This window comes from Micrasema longulum, unplaced genomic scaffold (assembly GCF_059751315.1).
Source record: "Micrasema longulum isolate JH-2025_06_02 unplaced genomic scaffold, ASM5975131v1 h1tg001828l, whole genome shotgun sequence".
NCBI classification, from domain to species: Eukaryota; Metazoa; Arthropoda; class Insecta; order Trichoptera; family Brachycentridae; genus Micrasema; species Micrasema longulum.
In genome coordinates this window covers 58,930-73,010 of record NW_028279002.1, presented here as the reverse complement: position 1 = coordinate 73,010, position 14,081 = coordinate 58,930, and the positions used below count along the sequence as shown (strand labels likewise).

The 14,081-nt window shown below is 38.9% G+C and overlaps 1 long non-coding RNA gene across 1 annotated transcript; it reads left to right on the top strand.

Moving 5' to 3' along the window:
• The first annotated feature begins 3,088 nt into the window (after nt 1-3,088).
• Nucleotides 3,089-12,615, top strand: LOC148273814 (uncharacterized). Its single transcript, XR_015824463.1, has 2 exons — nt 3,089-6,816; nt 10,947-12,615. It is a non-coding gene; the product is annotated as an uncharacterized LOC148273814 (long non-coding RNA).
• The last annotated feature ends 1,466 nt before the right edge of the window (nt 12,616-14,081 follow it).

Sequence of the window (14,081 nt, the reverse complement as noted above, 5' to 3'; positions counted from 1 at the left end):
ATGGAATCCAGTCCTTGTCTACAAAAATTTGGACAAACTCAAAATATTGTTGATAAATTACCTGGTCCATGAAGAAGTAAAGAAATTGAAAAAATAATATTTTCATGCGTTGCCTAGTATGCAGGTGAAATAATTCAATTAGATGAATCTCACCCGCATAAATAAAGGTTTCAGCTCTTTAACTTCACAAACATCAACAGATGAAAGAATTGAAGGAATATGGATGTTCAAATATAGGCGGAATGGTGAATGTTACACAGCGTGTAAAGTGGCCACTTAAACCAGCCATTGACAGGTCATAAGCCTTGTAGATGCCTAGACTTCTAAATAACCTTTTCTTAAATGTTCTTCATCTCTGTTGTAATATGTTAAATATCTACATATTTTTGTAATAGGAATGTATGGAAAATTGATTTATGTTGGGAGTTAAATTAATATACTTTTGCGTGAAATCATTTTAAACTGATTTTTTGTAAAATTATATGTCTACCGACATATCTAAGTAAATGTGTCACAGCGTAAATAAATTCCTATGCCTGTCTCCTTTTCTCTCGCCCACTTGAATCCTGTCCCTTTTGCACCTTTATAGTTCTAATAACTATTGAGTTGATGATTTTGCCACCTGGGGTCAGTGTCCGATTTGACCGCGATCGAAGTGCATGTCGGTTGGAAGTTTCGCCGCTCGCTCCGCCTTATCGCCGCCTCAGCTAAGTTTGGAGAAAACAAGAAAATCAACTAAAAAGGTCAGTCCATTCACTCCATTTCCTTGCATCCATTTGCGCTGTGACATTTGCAAAATTTTATATACCTACTGCCGAGAACCAGCTCACGCATCGCCATTTTTGGTCCTTCGAGCCGGATGTTCTAAATTTATTCATTACCCGCATTTTTCGGTTCGTAGGTAAAAACGCATTTATTATTTCTCTTTGTAAATCGCATTATATATTAATTTCAAAATGAATAAGGAAAAGGACGATAGATTGTTTCAGCGACGAATGGATCGTCTTCAGAAAAAACTCGAAGTATATTTTACACGCGCGCAAAATATATATGATTCCATGAATAATGTAGATCATGATGGCATTAAAAAATTCTTAGCTAACGCTTCGACCATCGACTTGATAAGAACTGCTTTTTTATCTGCTGTAGAAGAGCAAAACGAATTAATAACGTCAAACTCTGATGGGCCAGAACATAACTATAATGTAGTTTTATCATTTGAAGAATTATATGCAGAAATAAAATATACGTTTCAAAAATTAAGTTTATCGCAAAAACAAGCTGAGAAAAATAACACAATCGAGGACGCTCCTCACAAAAATAATATTTTACTCCCGCGTTTAGAGTTATGTGCGTTTGACGGTGAACCCGGTAACTGGCCGATCTTTTATGAAAATTTTAGAACAATGATTCACGAAAATAATAATCTAACAGATGGGGAAAAAATACAATATTTGTACGGAAAATTAATTGGAAAGGCAAAAGGTATTTGTCAAGGAATCATGCCAAGCTCGCAAAATTATGAAGTTCTTTGGAATTCATTGGTTAATAAGTACAACGACCAACGTGTTCTTGCCGCTACTTATTTTGACCAGATTTTAAATATACCCGCGGTCAATAATTCCTCAATATTAAGTTTAGAAAATTTTATTGACACTTTTTCTTCCACAACGGCTGCGCTAAAACAATTAAAATTAGATAGTCTCGAGGAATTTATGTTTATTCATATAGCTTGCAAGAAATTAAGTATGGACACGGTTAAATCTTTCGAATTATCGATTAGAAACGAAATAGCACCTAGTTCGTCAGAATTCATAGAATTTATTCGCGATCAATGTCGCATTATGCAACGGGCGCAGACAAGTGTAGGTACGTCCTTAATAGTTAATGCAAATACCCGTAAGTACGCAAGTACGTCAGGTGAATCGCAATTTAAACGCAGCAATAATAATTCGCAATCAAAACCAAACCCACAGTACAATAACAAAAATATTGTCAAAACATTTGTTAATAATATACCTATTAATAATAAATGTTTAATGTGCGGTGATATGAATCATATTCATTTATATCAGTGTGCAAAATTCACCGCCATAACGGCGCGTGAACGCTATAACTTTGTAAAACTCAAGAAATTATGTATTAATTGTTTAAGTCAGATGCACGTCATTTTGAACTGTAAATCAATGAGCAGGTGCAAGATTTGCTCTCGCGCTCATCATACAAGTCTGCATTTTGACACAAATAACGCTAACTCTTCCGCGGATTCGAACTGTGTGGTATCGCGAAATAGTTTTAACAATACGCAAATTAGTGAAAATGCCGGAACATCGCCGGACAATAACTCAAATGCATCAAGAGCGGTCGCACTGTGTGCCGTAGGCTCTCGAGGCATGAATGAATCAACCGTGTTATTAGGAACCGCATGTTGTGACGTCATTGACGCGTTCGGGAAAAAACACACGATTAGGGCTTTATTCGATAGCGCTTCGCAGAGAGACATAATAACCACAGGTTGTTGTGAGTTACTAAAACTAAAAGTAAGTACTTCACAAAACAAATTCGTTTCCGGTATTGGTGACGTAGTCAATCCTATTGAAGGCATTACTTCGCTGATTATTCAGTCTCGAATAGACGAATCGGTGAAATTTAAAATTTCGCCTATTGTTGTCAAACAAATAACAGAAGAGATACCTTACACTAACGTAAATATCGCAGATTTCGAGTACTTAAAAAATATTCGCCTCGCAGATGAATATTTTGACAAACCTGCAAAAATCGACTTGATTATCGGTGCAGATTTATTTACACGGGTTTTATGCAATAAAACCATTTCGCGCGCTTTAGGTGAACCGGTAGCTTTAGAAACTTTATTCGGTTTTTTGATTATGGGACAGGCTCCCATACACACCGCAATAGATAACAATCGCGCATATTTTACGGTAACTGAATCATTCGAAAATCGCATGAATCGATTTTTCGAATTAGAAGATGTTCCGAACGCGTCCACGCAAACAATTGACGAATTGGAATGCGAACAAATTTATAAGAATACAACTACCCGCGACGAAACCGGTCGGTACACAGTTGTATTACCCTTTAAATCCGAATCGAGTCTCCTTGGCGATTCGCTCAAGTTAGCCGAAAGGAGATTCTATTCTTTAGAACGCAAGCTTTTATCTAATCCATCTATAAAAATGGAATACGATAAAATCTTTAAAGAATATTTAAGGGAAGATTATTTAACACCTATAGAGTTAAATTTGAAAACACGCTCTAGCATTCAATATGTAGCACCACATCACGCAGTGGTACGCGAAGATAAAACAACGACGAAGGTTCGCGCTGTAATGGACGCTAGCATGTGTACCACGTCCGGAAAATCATTAAATGATATTTTGCATACCGGAAAAAATTTACAGAATGATTTATTTCAAATCATTTTACACTTTCGTTTGTTTCCGATAGCTTTGAGCGCGGACATCCGTAAAATGTATTCGCAAATATTAGTCGACAAAAATCATCGATGTTACCAGAGAATATTATATCGCTTCGATGTAAATGCACCGCTTCAATTATACGAAATGACACGCGTCCCGTTTGGTCTAAGGTGCAGTCCATATCTCGCCATGCGCACTATTCGTCAGCTGGCTCGAGATGAGCGGGAACGCGCTCCTCTCGCAGCCCAAGTCGCGGAGAGAGATTTGTATATGGACGACTTAGCTACGAGCTGTCTAAATGAGAGCGAGGCTATCGAACTCTCAAACCAACTGATTAGGTTATTTCTTTTTGGGGGTTTCGAATTGGTGAAATTCTCCAGTAATTCGCCACAAGTGATGAAAAGCATACCTCAGGCTTATCGCATTTCTGAAACGGTGGAATTCAGCTCAGAAGACTATTGTAAAATTCTGGGGTTACAATGGCTACCCGCCAGTGATGTTTTCACCTTCAGCGTCAACAACAAAACTCGCAAATGCACAAAAAGAAATATTTTATCCACGATCGCTCGTTTTTGGGATTTGATGGGTTTTGTTGCGCCGGTGACTCTTATGTCTAAATTAATTATGAAATACCTTTGGGAAAACAGAGTTGACTGGGATGATAGTCCTCCTGAAAATATAATTTCCATATGGGAAAACTTTGAATCTGAACTTCCGCTCCTTCAAAATATTCAATTGTCACGACATGTAGGCGTTACGCAGGACTCTATTATCTCCGTTGTAGGATTCGCAGACGCCAGTGAAAAGGCATACGGTGCTGTAGTTTACATTCACGCTTACAACCCCTCAGACAATCAGATCCGAATAAGTTTAGTTTGCGCAAAATCTAGAGTTGCTCCATGTCGTAATATATCGTTAGCGAGGCTGGAGTTATCTGGAATTTTAATTTTGTCAAAATTAATGCGTGTAGTTATCGATACATACGCACCCCGCTGCAAAATTAATCATGTTTATGCGTTTTCCGACAGTACCGTAGCTCTGTCCTGGGTCCACTCGCATCCGTCTCGTTGGCAGACATTTATTGCAAATCGGGTTACTATAATCCAAGATAATATAGCTCCATGTAAGTTTTACCATATATCTGGAAAAGATAATCCCGCAGATTGTTTATCTCGGGGCCTGACTCCTGCTCAATTAATTGACCATCCGCTTTGGTTCAAAGGTCCTAGCTTTGCACGCTTACCGGTAGAAGAATGGCCGGTAAATAAGTTCGATCCAAGTACAGTTGAAAATCCGCCCGAAATGAAAACTAAAGTGATGACGTTTTCCGCTAATCTACCCAAACAAACATTATTATGTTCGCTCGCTTCGCGCATTTCTTCATGGCCTAAATTACTTAGAATCGTAATTTATATATTTCGCTTTATTAAAAAATTACCCGCCGAATTTGAAATATCTCATATGCAATTCGCGGAAATTGCTATTATCAAAGATTTTCAATATTTGCATTTCTCGGAAGAAATCAAAAAGGCACTAGGAAGTAGAAAATGGTCGCCCGCTTTCCGCAAATTAAATGCTTTTATCGATACGAATGGATTGATAAGAGTAGGTGGTAGGCTGGGAAAATCAGACTTGCCCTACGATAGCCGGCATCCGATTATTTTACCTAGTCGAGGTCACATTGTCGATCTTCTGATTGATTATTATCATCGTAAATACCTACACACAGGCCCGCAATTACTTATATCGCTTTTACGACAAAATTATTGGATTTTATCAGCGCGTAACATAGTACGCAAACGTGTGCAATTATGTAATATTTGTTTTAAGTCAAATCCAAAATCGCAATTTCCGCTAATGGCAGACTTACCCGCCTGTCGAGTAAATGAGGCCAAGGCCTTTTCCCATTGCGGGGTAGACTACGCCGGTCCTTTAAGTATCGTACCTTGGAGGAAAAGAGGTGTACGCAGTGTAAAATCATACTTATGCTTGTTTGTATGTCTAATCACTAAGGCAGTTCATATTGAACTAGCCTCCGATCTAAGCACGGAGTCGTTTATAAACGCATTCAAACGATTTTTATCGCGACGTGGACCAGTAAAGGTTATGTATTCTGACTGTGGAACCAATTTCATAGGAGCAAAGTCTCATCTCGATTCTGTCTACACTCTACTGGAGTCTCGGGACTTTAATAATAAATTCGCGACAGAATTACGAGAAAATCAGATAGATTGGAAATTCAATCCACCGTCCGCCCCTCACTTTGGAGGAATTTGGGAGAGTAACGTCCGATGTGTCAAACTCCATCTCAATAGGGTGGTCGGAAAACAACTACTTACATTTGAAGAAATGTCGACAGTACTTGCACAAATTGAATCAATTTTAAATTCAAGATCGCTTTCTTGTTTAAGTTCCGATCCTTCGGAACCTTTGGCTTTAACCCCAGCGCACTTTCTTACGCTGACTCCTCTCAAGTCATTACCCGCTGAAAACACTTTCCCTAAGGAAATAAATCTCTTACATCGAAAACGATATGTCGATCATTTAGTTCAATCGTTTTGGAAAAGATGGAAAATAGAGTATCTAAATACTCTTCAAGCGCGTCAAAAATGGAACACAGACACAGATTCCATTCGGAAAGGCACTGTAGTTCTACTTAAATCAGATAATAGTCCACCATTCATTTGGCCGCTTGGGATAATCGAAGACATTTTTCCTGGAAGTGACGGTGTAGTTAGAGTAGTAAATGTCCGAACAAAAACAGGCATATATAGGCGTCCTGTCGTAAAGGTTTGCCCTTTGCCTAATCAATAAAACATTAAAAATACAGTCCACTTACTTATAATTAATTTAAAAATTTAGTTAGTTTTCGCTCTTTATGTTAATTTAGCTTGTTGTCATTACAACATAGTTAGGATTATTTGAATGCGTCCTTTCGTCGCTCAAACGCTCTATCACCTGCCTAATCAGGTGTTAATCTAAAAATGGAAAAGATATTCCATAATATGTTTATATGTAATTTATAGTTTGTTTTTTTTCTTTCCTTATCGCGTATATAAACATACAGTTTTTTTTGTTGTTGTTTTTTTGAAAGGACTGCGTTCTGTCAAGCTGGGGGGCATGGTTAGGCCGATTGAAAATGTGTCACAGCGTAAATAAATTCCTATGCCTGTCTCCTTTTCTCTCGCCCACTTGAATCCTGTCCCTTTTGCACCTTTATAGTTCTAATAACTATTGAGTTGATGATTTTGCCACCTGGGGTCAGTGTCCGATTTGACCGCGATCGAAGTGCATGTCGGTTGGAAGTTTCGCCGCTCGCTCCGCCTTATCGCCGCCTCAGCTAAGTTTGGAGAAAACAAGAAAATCAACTAAAAAGGTCAGTCCATTCACTCCATTTCCTTGCATCCATTTGCGCTGTGACATTTGCAAAATTTTATATACCTACTGCCGAGAACCAGCTCACGCATCGCCACTATGTAAATATAAACATTTAGGTATTTTTTAACCTCCTATGTATTTTTTACATACATAATAGCACAAATAAAATGATAGCAAAACATATTTCAAATAATATTATTTTATTGTCATTACTCAGTAGGCCAGAAGTGTCTTCACATTTTCTTTTTTCTTGGCCGAAATTGTGTTTTGTTTGTGATTTTTTTTCGATTTTAAAAAACTTAACACCCCAAAAAAATATTTAGATATTTCACTTTGTGAAAACTCTCTAGGGAGATCCAGCCAGTCTGCAAGCATTTGGACAGACTCGAAACAAAACAAGCCAATGACAGGTCATAAGCCCTGTAGATGCCTAGACTTCTACATTACCTTCTCTCAAATGTTCTTCATCTCTGTTGTAATTTGTTAATGTTAACAGCTCCCCAGGGAGTTGAATCCAGTCCTTGTCTACAAAAGTTTGGACAAACTCAAAATATTGCTGATATCCATATTGATTTTGAAAATACGATAAACTATTCTTAATGTGTTTGTAATTTTTTATCAGTATTCGTAGTTTTTTTTTGTTTAAACCAACACAGCCATAGTAATAAACAATACATAAAAAATAATAACAAATAACAACACCAATTATGGGTTTCATGTAGGAACAAAAATATGAAAAAAACTAAACGTACAGTTCGCAAGGGGTGAAAGGAAGTGGGACGAGAAAATAGGTAAGGAAGAGAAGAGATGGCTCATACACGCGTTTGTGTAGTATTCATGTAAAAAGTGAATTGAACAGGAATGTTGCGTCTCATAAAATGAAATAATACGGACCAAAATGGACACCGAGTCGTTGGAACAATAGGCATAACCCCCCAGTCTACACACGTGCGTTTCCAGAAATTCTCCAGCAGCCAGTGGGCCACATGGTGACGGTATCTACCTACTGTCCACAAAAGATTCTCTTCGCACATCTATCTCCCTTTGTTAACTATGGAGTTGATCCAGCGCTTTATTTATTTAGTTTTTTGTTGCTTACTTCTTGGCATGAACACTTGACAAACTTACTTCTATGCTCTATTTTTTGTAAATTTATTGATATCATTCTAACTTTGCTGGAATTTCACTCGTCTCTTTTCTTCCTTCCCTTCCTTCACTGCCAGTTTAGCTTCGATTGACATATTTTTATTAGAAATTACTGTGCTTAAGTGCTTCGTTCATTTTGTTGCCCGCATTCACTCTTCTTTCAACATCTTTTTTTACTCTTCCATCTCTTGAAAACATTCTTCCCAGATATACAAATTATTCTACTTGCTCGAGACATTCGTTGTTTACATTTATTATGCAGTCAGTAACCTCACTCCCCCTTTCAAATACCATCACTTTTGACTTACTTTCGTTCAACGCCAATTCGCTCTCCAGGCACACATGATACATTCTAGAGACTATTTGCTGCAAATCAGCCTTGCTGCTTGCTAACAACTGCATCATCAGCACATAACAAGCAGCTTACTGAAAAATTATCCATTTTTGCTCCAATACATGTATGGACATTCTATCTCTTTCATACAATTGTCTGTGTATAGATTAAGAAGAAGAAGAATTATAAAAAATCATCGCTCTTGTGCCATGATTCTGGGGAAAAATACGGCAATAGGTTTGTATGAAGAAAAGCCAGACCGCGTTTCCTCTTAAGCGTTTATTAAAATACAATAAAGAGTTTCAAGTCTTGCTAATATTCTACATTTACACTACCCTACAGCGCAGTTGTGGGGAGAGATACAATGTCTTTGAAATGGCCGGGGTTTTTTGTTGGTTTGTTAGTTGTTGCAGGTTTTACTGTGGTAGTTTTCATAGTTTCCTTTGGAGGAAAGAGAGTTTTGGGAGGTTTAGTTGTTGTTAGTCTAGGAGTTGTGGTTGGTTTCTGCGTTGTGGGCTTAGTGGTGGTTGTTGGTTTAACTGTGGTGGTTGGTTTAGTTTGAGCTGGTTTGGTGGTTGTTGGTCTTTGAGTTGTAGTGGTTTTCATGGTTTTTATTGGTTTTGTTGTTGTCGGTCTGGGAGTTGTGGTTGGTTTTTGAGTTGTCGACTTCAGAGTGGTGGTTGGTTTCATGGTGTGTGATGGTTTCGTTGTTGTTGGTCTGGGAGTTGTGGTTGGTCCTTGAGTTGTCGGCTTCGGAGTGGTGGTTGGTTTCATGGTAAGTGACGGTTTTGTTGTTGTCGGTCTGGGAGTTGTGGTTGATTTTTGAGTTGTCGGCTTCAGAGTGGTGGTTGGTTTCATGGTGAGGGATGGTTTTGTTGTTGTCGGTTTGGGAGTTGTGGTTGGTTTTTGAGTTGTTGGCTTCAGAGTGGTGGTTGGTTTCATGGTGTGTGATGGTTTCGTTGTTGTCGGTCTGGGAGTTGTGGTTGGTTTTGGAGTTGTCGGCTTTAGAGTGGTGGTTGTTTTCATGGTGTGTGACGGTTTTGTTGTCGTCGGTTTGGGAGTTGTGGTTGGTTTTGCAGTTGTAGTGGGTTTTTTTGTGGTAGTTTTTGCAGGCGTTGTTGGGCGGACAGTGGTTGTTTTATTTGTAGTCTTAGTTGTTGGTGCAACAGTTGGTGCAGCCGTAGGAGCAGCAGTTGGTGTTGCAGTTGGTGCTGCGGTCGGTGCTACAGTTGGTGCAGCGGTCGGTGCATATGTTGGTGCTACAGTTGGTGCAACGGTCGGTGCATATGTTGGTGCTACAGTTGGTGCAGCAGTCGGTGCATATGTTGGTGCTACAGTTGGTGCAGCAGTCGGTGCATATGTTGGTGCTACAGTTGGTGCAACGGTCGGTGCATATGTTGGTGCTACAGTTGGTGCAACGGTCGGTGCATATGTTGGTGCTACAGTTGGTGCAACGGTCGGTGCATATGTTGGTGCTACAGTTGGTGCAACGGTCGGTGCATATGTTGGTGCTACAGTTGGTGCAGCGGTCGGTGCATATGTTGGTGCTACAGTTGGTGCAACGGTCGGTGCATATGTTGGTGCTACGGTTGGTGCAGCGGTTGGTGCATATGTTGGTGCTACGGTTGGTGCAGCGGTTGGTGCATATGTTGGTGCTACGGTTGGTGCAGCGGTTGGTGCATATGTTGGTGCTACGGTTGGTGCTACGGTTGGTGCAGCGGTCGGTGCATATGTTGGTGCTACGGTTGGTGCAGCGGTCGGTGCATATGTTGGTGCTACAGTTGGTGCAGCGGTTGGTGCATATGTTGGTGCTACGGTTGGTGCAGCGGTCGGTGCATATGTTGGTGCTACGGTTGGTGCAGCGGTCGGCGCATATGTTGGTGCTACAGTTGGTGCAGCGGTCGGCGCATATGTTGGTGCTACAGTTGGTGCAGCGGTCGGCGCATATGTTGGTGCTACAGTTGGTGCAGCGGTCGGCGCATATGTTGGTGCTACAGTTGGTGCAGCGGTCGGCGCATATGTTGGTGCTACAGTTGGTGCAGCGGTCGGCGCATATGTTGGTGCTACAGTTGGTGCAGCGGTCGGCGCATATGTTGGTGCTGCAGTTGGTGCAGCGGTCGGTGCAACAGTTGGCGCATCTGATAGATCGTTTAAGGGCATTGCAATTCGAGGAGAAGGATTACCTCGGCAATGCTCCTGAAATAAAGTTAATATATTTAAACGGATTACAGTTAATACACTTATTGAATAAGCTTTAAACATTTATTTGTTCATCAAAATATGGGATTTTAAGAAATCTGAAATATTTTTTAGAAGCTTGTCAGCAGGTGGGAAAGAGAGAAACATCTCCTTTCTCTCCTTTAATGTCTCCTCTTTTCCTCTCGACTCTTTTTTTGCCATTGAGTAATATTATTGAGTTAAGGTAATTTATATACAAATACAGTTATTTTAATTTTGATATTTCTCCAGAGTTTTTATTTTTTTTGTCTATGTTTTGGAACTTGAATTCTAAAAATAATACTTTTGTTTTATTGTTTGGTTGGAAGAAATTGGCATTTGACAAAAAGCCCGCTAATGTACAATTAGCATAAGGTATATTTAAAAAATATATATATAATGAAGAAGTCTTACATAATTTTTTTTCTTAGGGCAGGAAACGAACCCACAAAGCCAGTTTCGCATTTGGCCATCTAACCAACGACGTCAGTGTTAGTGCAGTTACTTCGTTGGACTTGAAGTGTTCAAAAGCTCTACGCAAAATCTTAAAGGAACAATTTAGAACTGAAATAATGAAATGAATTTCTAGCCTGCCAGACCAGTAAGCAAAAGACACGATCTCTCAAGTTCTGGGTTAGAAGCTACAAGTTCTTTTAGTGAGACAGACATTTGCAAAACGACTACCGTACCAGACGATTGTATAAACTCGGTATAAGGAAAACTAATAAGGCCTTTTAACTATTAAAATGGTGTTTTCCACAATTTCTAAAGAGTCTTCCAATAGGGATCTCCGAACTTTAACATTTGATAGTGGCCCTGTTGTTGAAGCGACATCTGTCAAAATGGCTGTAATTTATTCAGTCTGTTTTGCTAAATTACCATGGACGGATAATATAGCGCTCAACGACACGTGCAAATGATAAAATTGTTTTATCAAAATCAGTGTTCTGTTCGGGCAACGTTCCGCGCGCTTCGCCCATTTTACGGTCGCTATGGGCTACCAAGAAAACTATTCACAGTGTGGTGGGTAAATTTGAGTCCGCTGGTTTAGTAATCAATCCATCAACACCCGTACGTCAATAAAATATCACCGCTGTCCGTGAAAGTGTGCTTGAAAATCCGAGGCAGTCGATTTCGCGTCGTTCACAAGAACTCGGTCTTTCGCAGACCACAACTAGGCGAATTTTGCATCGTAACTTGAGCTTGTAAAAACTGGAGGTAAACGACCATACAACGACGCGTGTTCGCTGAATGAGCTCTGAAGCAGTTGGAAACTGAACCCCAATTTTCATGGAAAAATCATCTTTAGCGATGAGGCCCATTTCTGAATGAACGGGTACGTCAATAAACCAAATTTTCGAATTCGGGACGATAATTATCCACATGAGATCCAAGAGTGTTCAATGCATCCCAAAAAAATCACTGTTTAGTGTGGATTTTGGGCTGACGGCGTTACCGGTTCATATTTCTTTGAGAAAGACATTGCCCAGGCCATTACCGTCAATGGCGAGCGCTATAGGTTGATGATTACCAACTTTTTTTAGCCTGAACTGGATGATATGGACACCAACGACACGTGGTTTCACAATACGACGTTATGTGTCATACAACTCATGCCTCATTGGACATTCTGCAAGAGTGATTTTAGGGCATGGTCATCTCACGTGGAAGTATTGTGAACTGGCCACCGAGATCGTGCAATTTAAGCTATTAGACTTTTCTTGAGGGATTATCTTTAGTCGCAGGTCTATGCGAAAAAGCTACAAACCACAACGGTCCTCAAAGCCAACATCACCCATGCCATTGGTCAAATTCAGCCTGATTTATGTGCCAGAGTCATGAAAAATTGAACATTTCGGATGCACGCCACCCAAAGAAGCCGCAGCGGACATTTGAACGATATAAAATTTCATAGGTAATGGCATTAATAGACCTTTCAAACACACGCCTTGTTTTAATTCAATTTAAAGATAGGAAGCGCTTGATGAAAAACCTTGATGTCCTGCCCATCTGAGCCTCCCTATTTTGTTTGGCTCCTTTTAAATGTTGTAGACAGACTACTTCGTTCAACTGTATTCTCCCATCTCCTCGCACAGCTCTGAACATATTTTTTGATCAAAAAGACTCGTTCGCCATCGCGCCAAAATTTTTTCATTTCAAAAATATTACTCAAAAATAATAACACGTCACTTACGTAAATATGTCATTGTATAAAATCAACATTTGTTTAAATAACATAATAATCATTCGACGTATTACATATATATTGTTTTGTTCAATTTGATCAGGTGTAATAAATAATTTTCCAACCACTTTTAGCTTTTAACATCGGCTTGTACATAAACGTTTTACCAATAATAATTCAAATTTCGTCATCATTTTAAAAACTGCCGCTCTGTCAAACAAAACTTCTAAAGGGTCAAGTGTGTCAAATACCCGGGAGTATTAGTTGCAGAAAATGGAAAAGCCGGCGACACGTTCAACAGAATAAAGGCTGTCTAGAGGTCAGATTGAGTGAAAAACAAATGCCTTCTATAAAACGCCAGCATAACACAAATTCTGGCACCTCTTCTTCTTCGTCTTTAGCCTTATTAGCTCCACTGCTGAATGGCGACCTCTTCCAAACGTCTCCATTCCTTCCTATCCCTTGTATGTTTTACAGGCTATCTAGGGGCAACGTCATGGACCCATCTTTTCTTTTGCCTTCCAACAGTTCTTTTGTTTGTCCAAGATCTCCACTTTATTATTCTGGGTGTCAACCTGCCATCATTTTGCCTCGCCGAGTGTCCCACCCACTGCCATTTTAGTTTTCATTCCGTGCAGGCCCTACTATTGGGCAAATGAGACAATTCATTTTACTTCTACCCAGCTCCACTATTAATTTTTTTATAGCCTTTTTGAACGTTTACTGTGCCCATAAATGAATCCATAAGGTATTTTGAGAAATAATTCTTACATTTTTATTTCCTTTTTTAATATTAAAATAATAAGAAAGTACCTCCTAACCTTTTACAGCATATTTTATTTTCTCTTTTCTTGTATAACCGCGAGCAGGCCATGCCTTTCTGGAATTTTTCAGTTTACTTTTCTTACTGTTGATATGTATTCTATTGCTTTGTATTTTATATTATTAATAATCTGTTTTACCCATTATATATATTGTAAAAAAACAAAACTAATAATAATAAATGAAAATAAAAATAATAAAAAAATAACCAGGAAAAAAAAAAAAAAAAAATATATCCTTTACTCCACTCCTATCTAGTTTAAAAGATCGTACTCATCTCACTTCACATTTCTCATCATTAAAAGAAAAACATGACAAAAAAACTTGACTAATTAGCTCCATATGTATCAATGTAATATTTAGTAATCACTGTAAAAATAAAATACGATATAATTTATTAGTTGAGTTTACCTTGATAAAGAAGCTTATGTAGCTTTAAAACCGGTTGGTAGAAAAAAAAAATTGCTTAAAAACAAAGTTGTTTTATATTTTTAAAATAAAAAAAAACTAAATAATTTGAAGACTCACCACACAAAATGCACTCAGTACAAATAGTAAG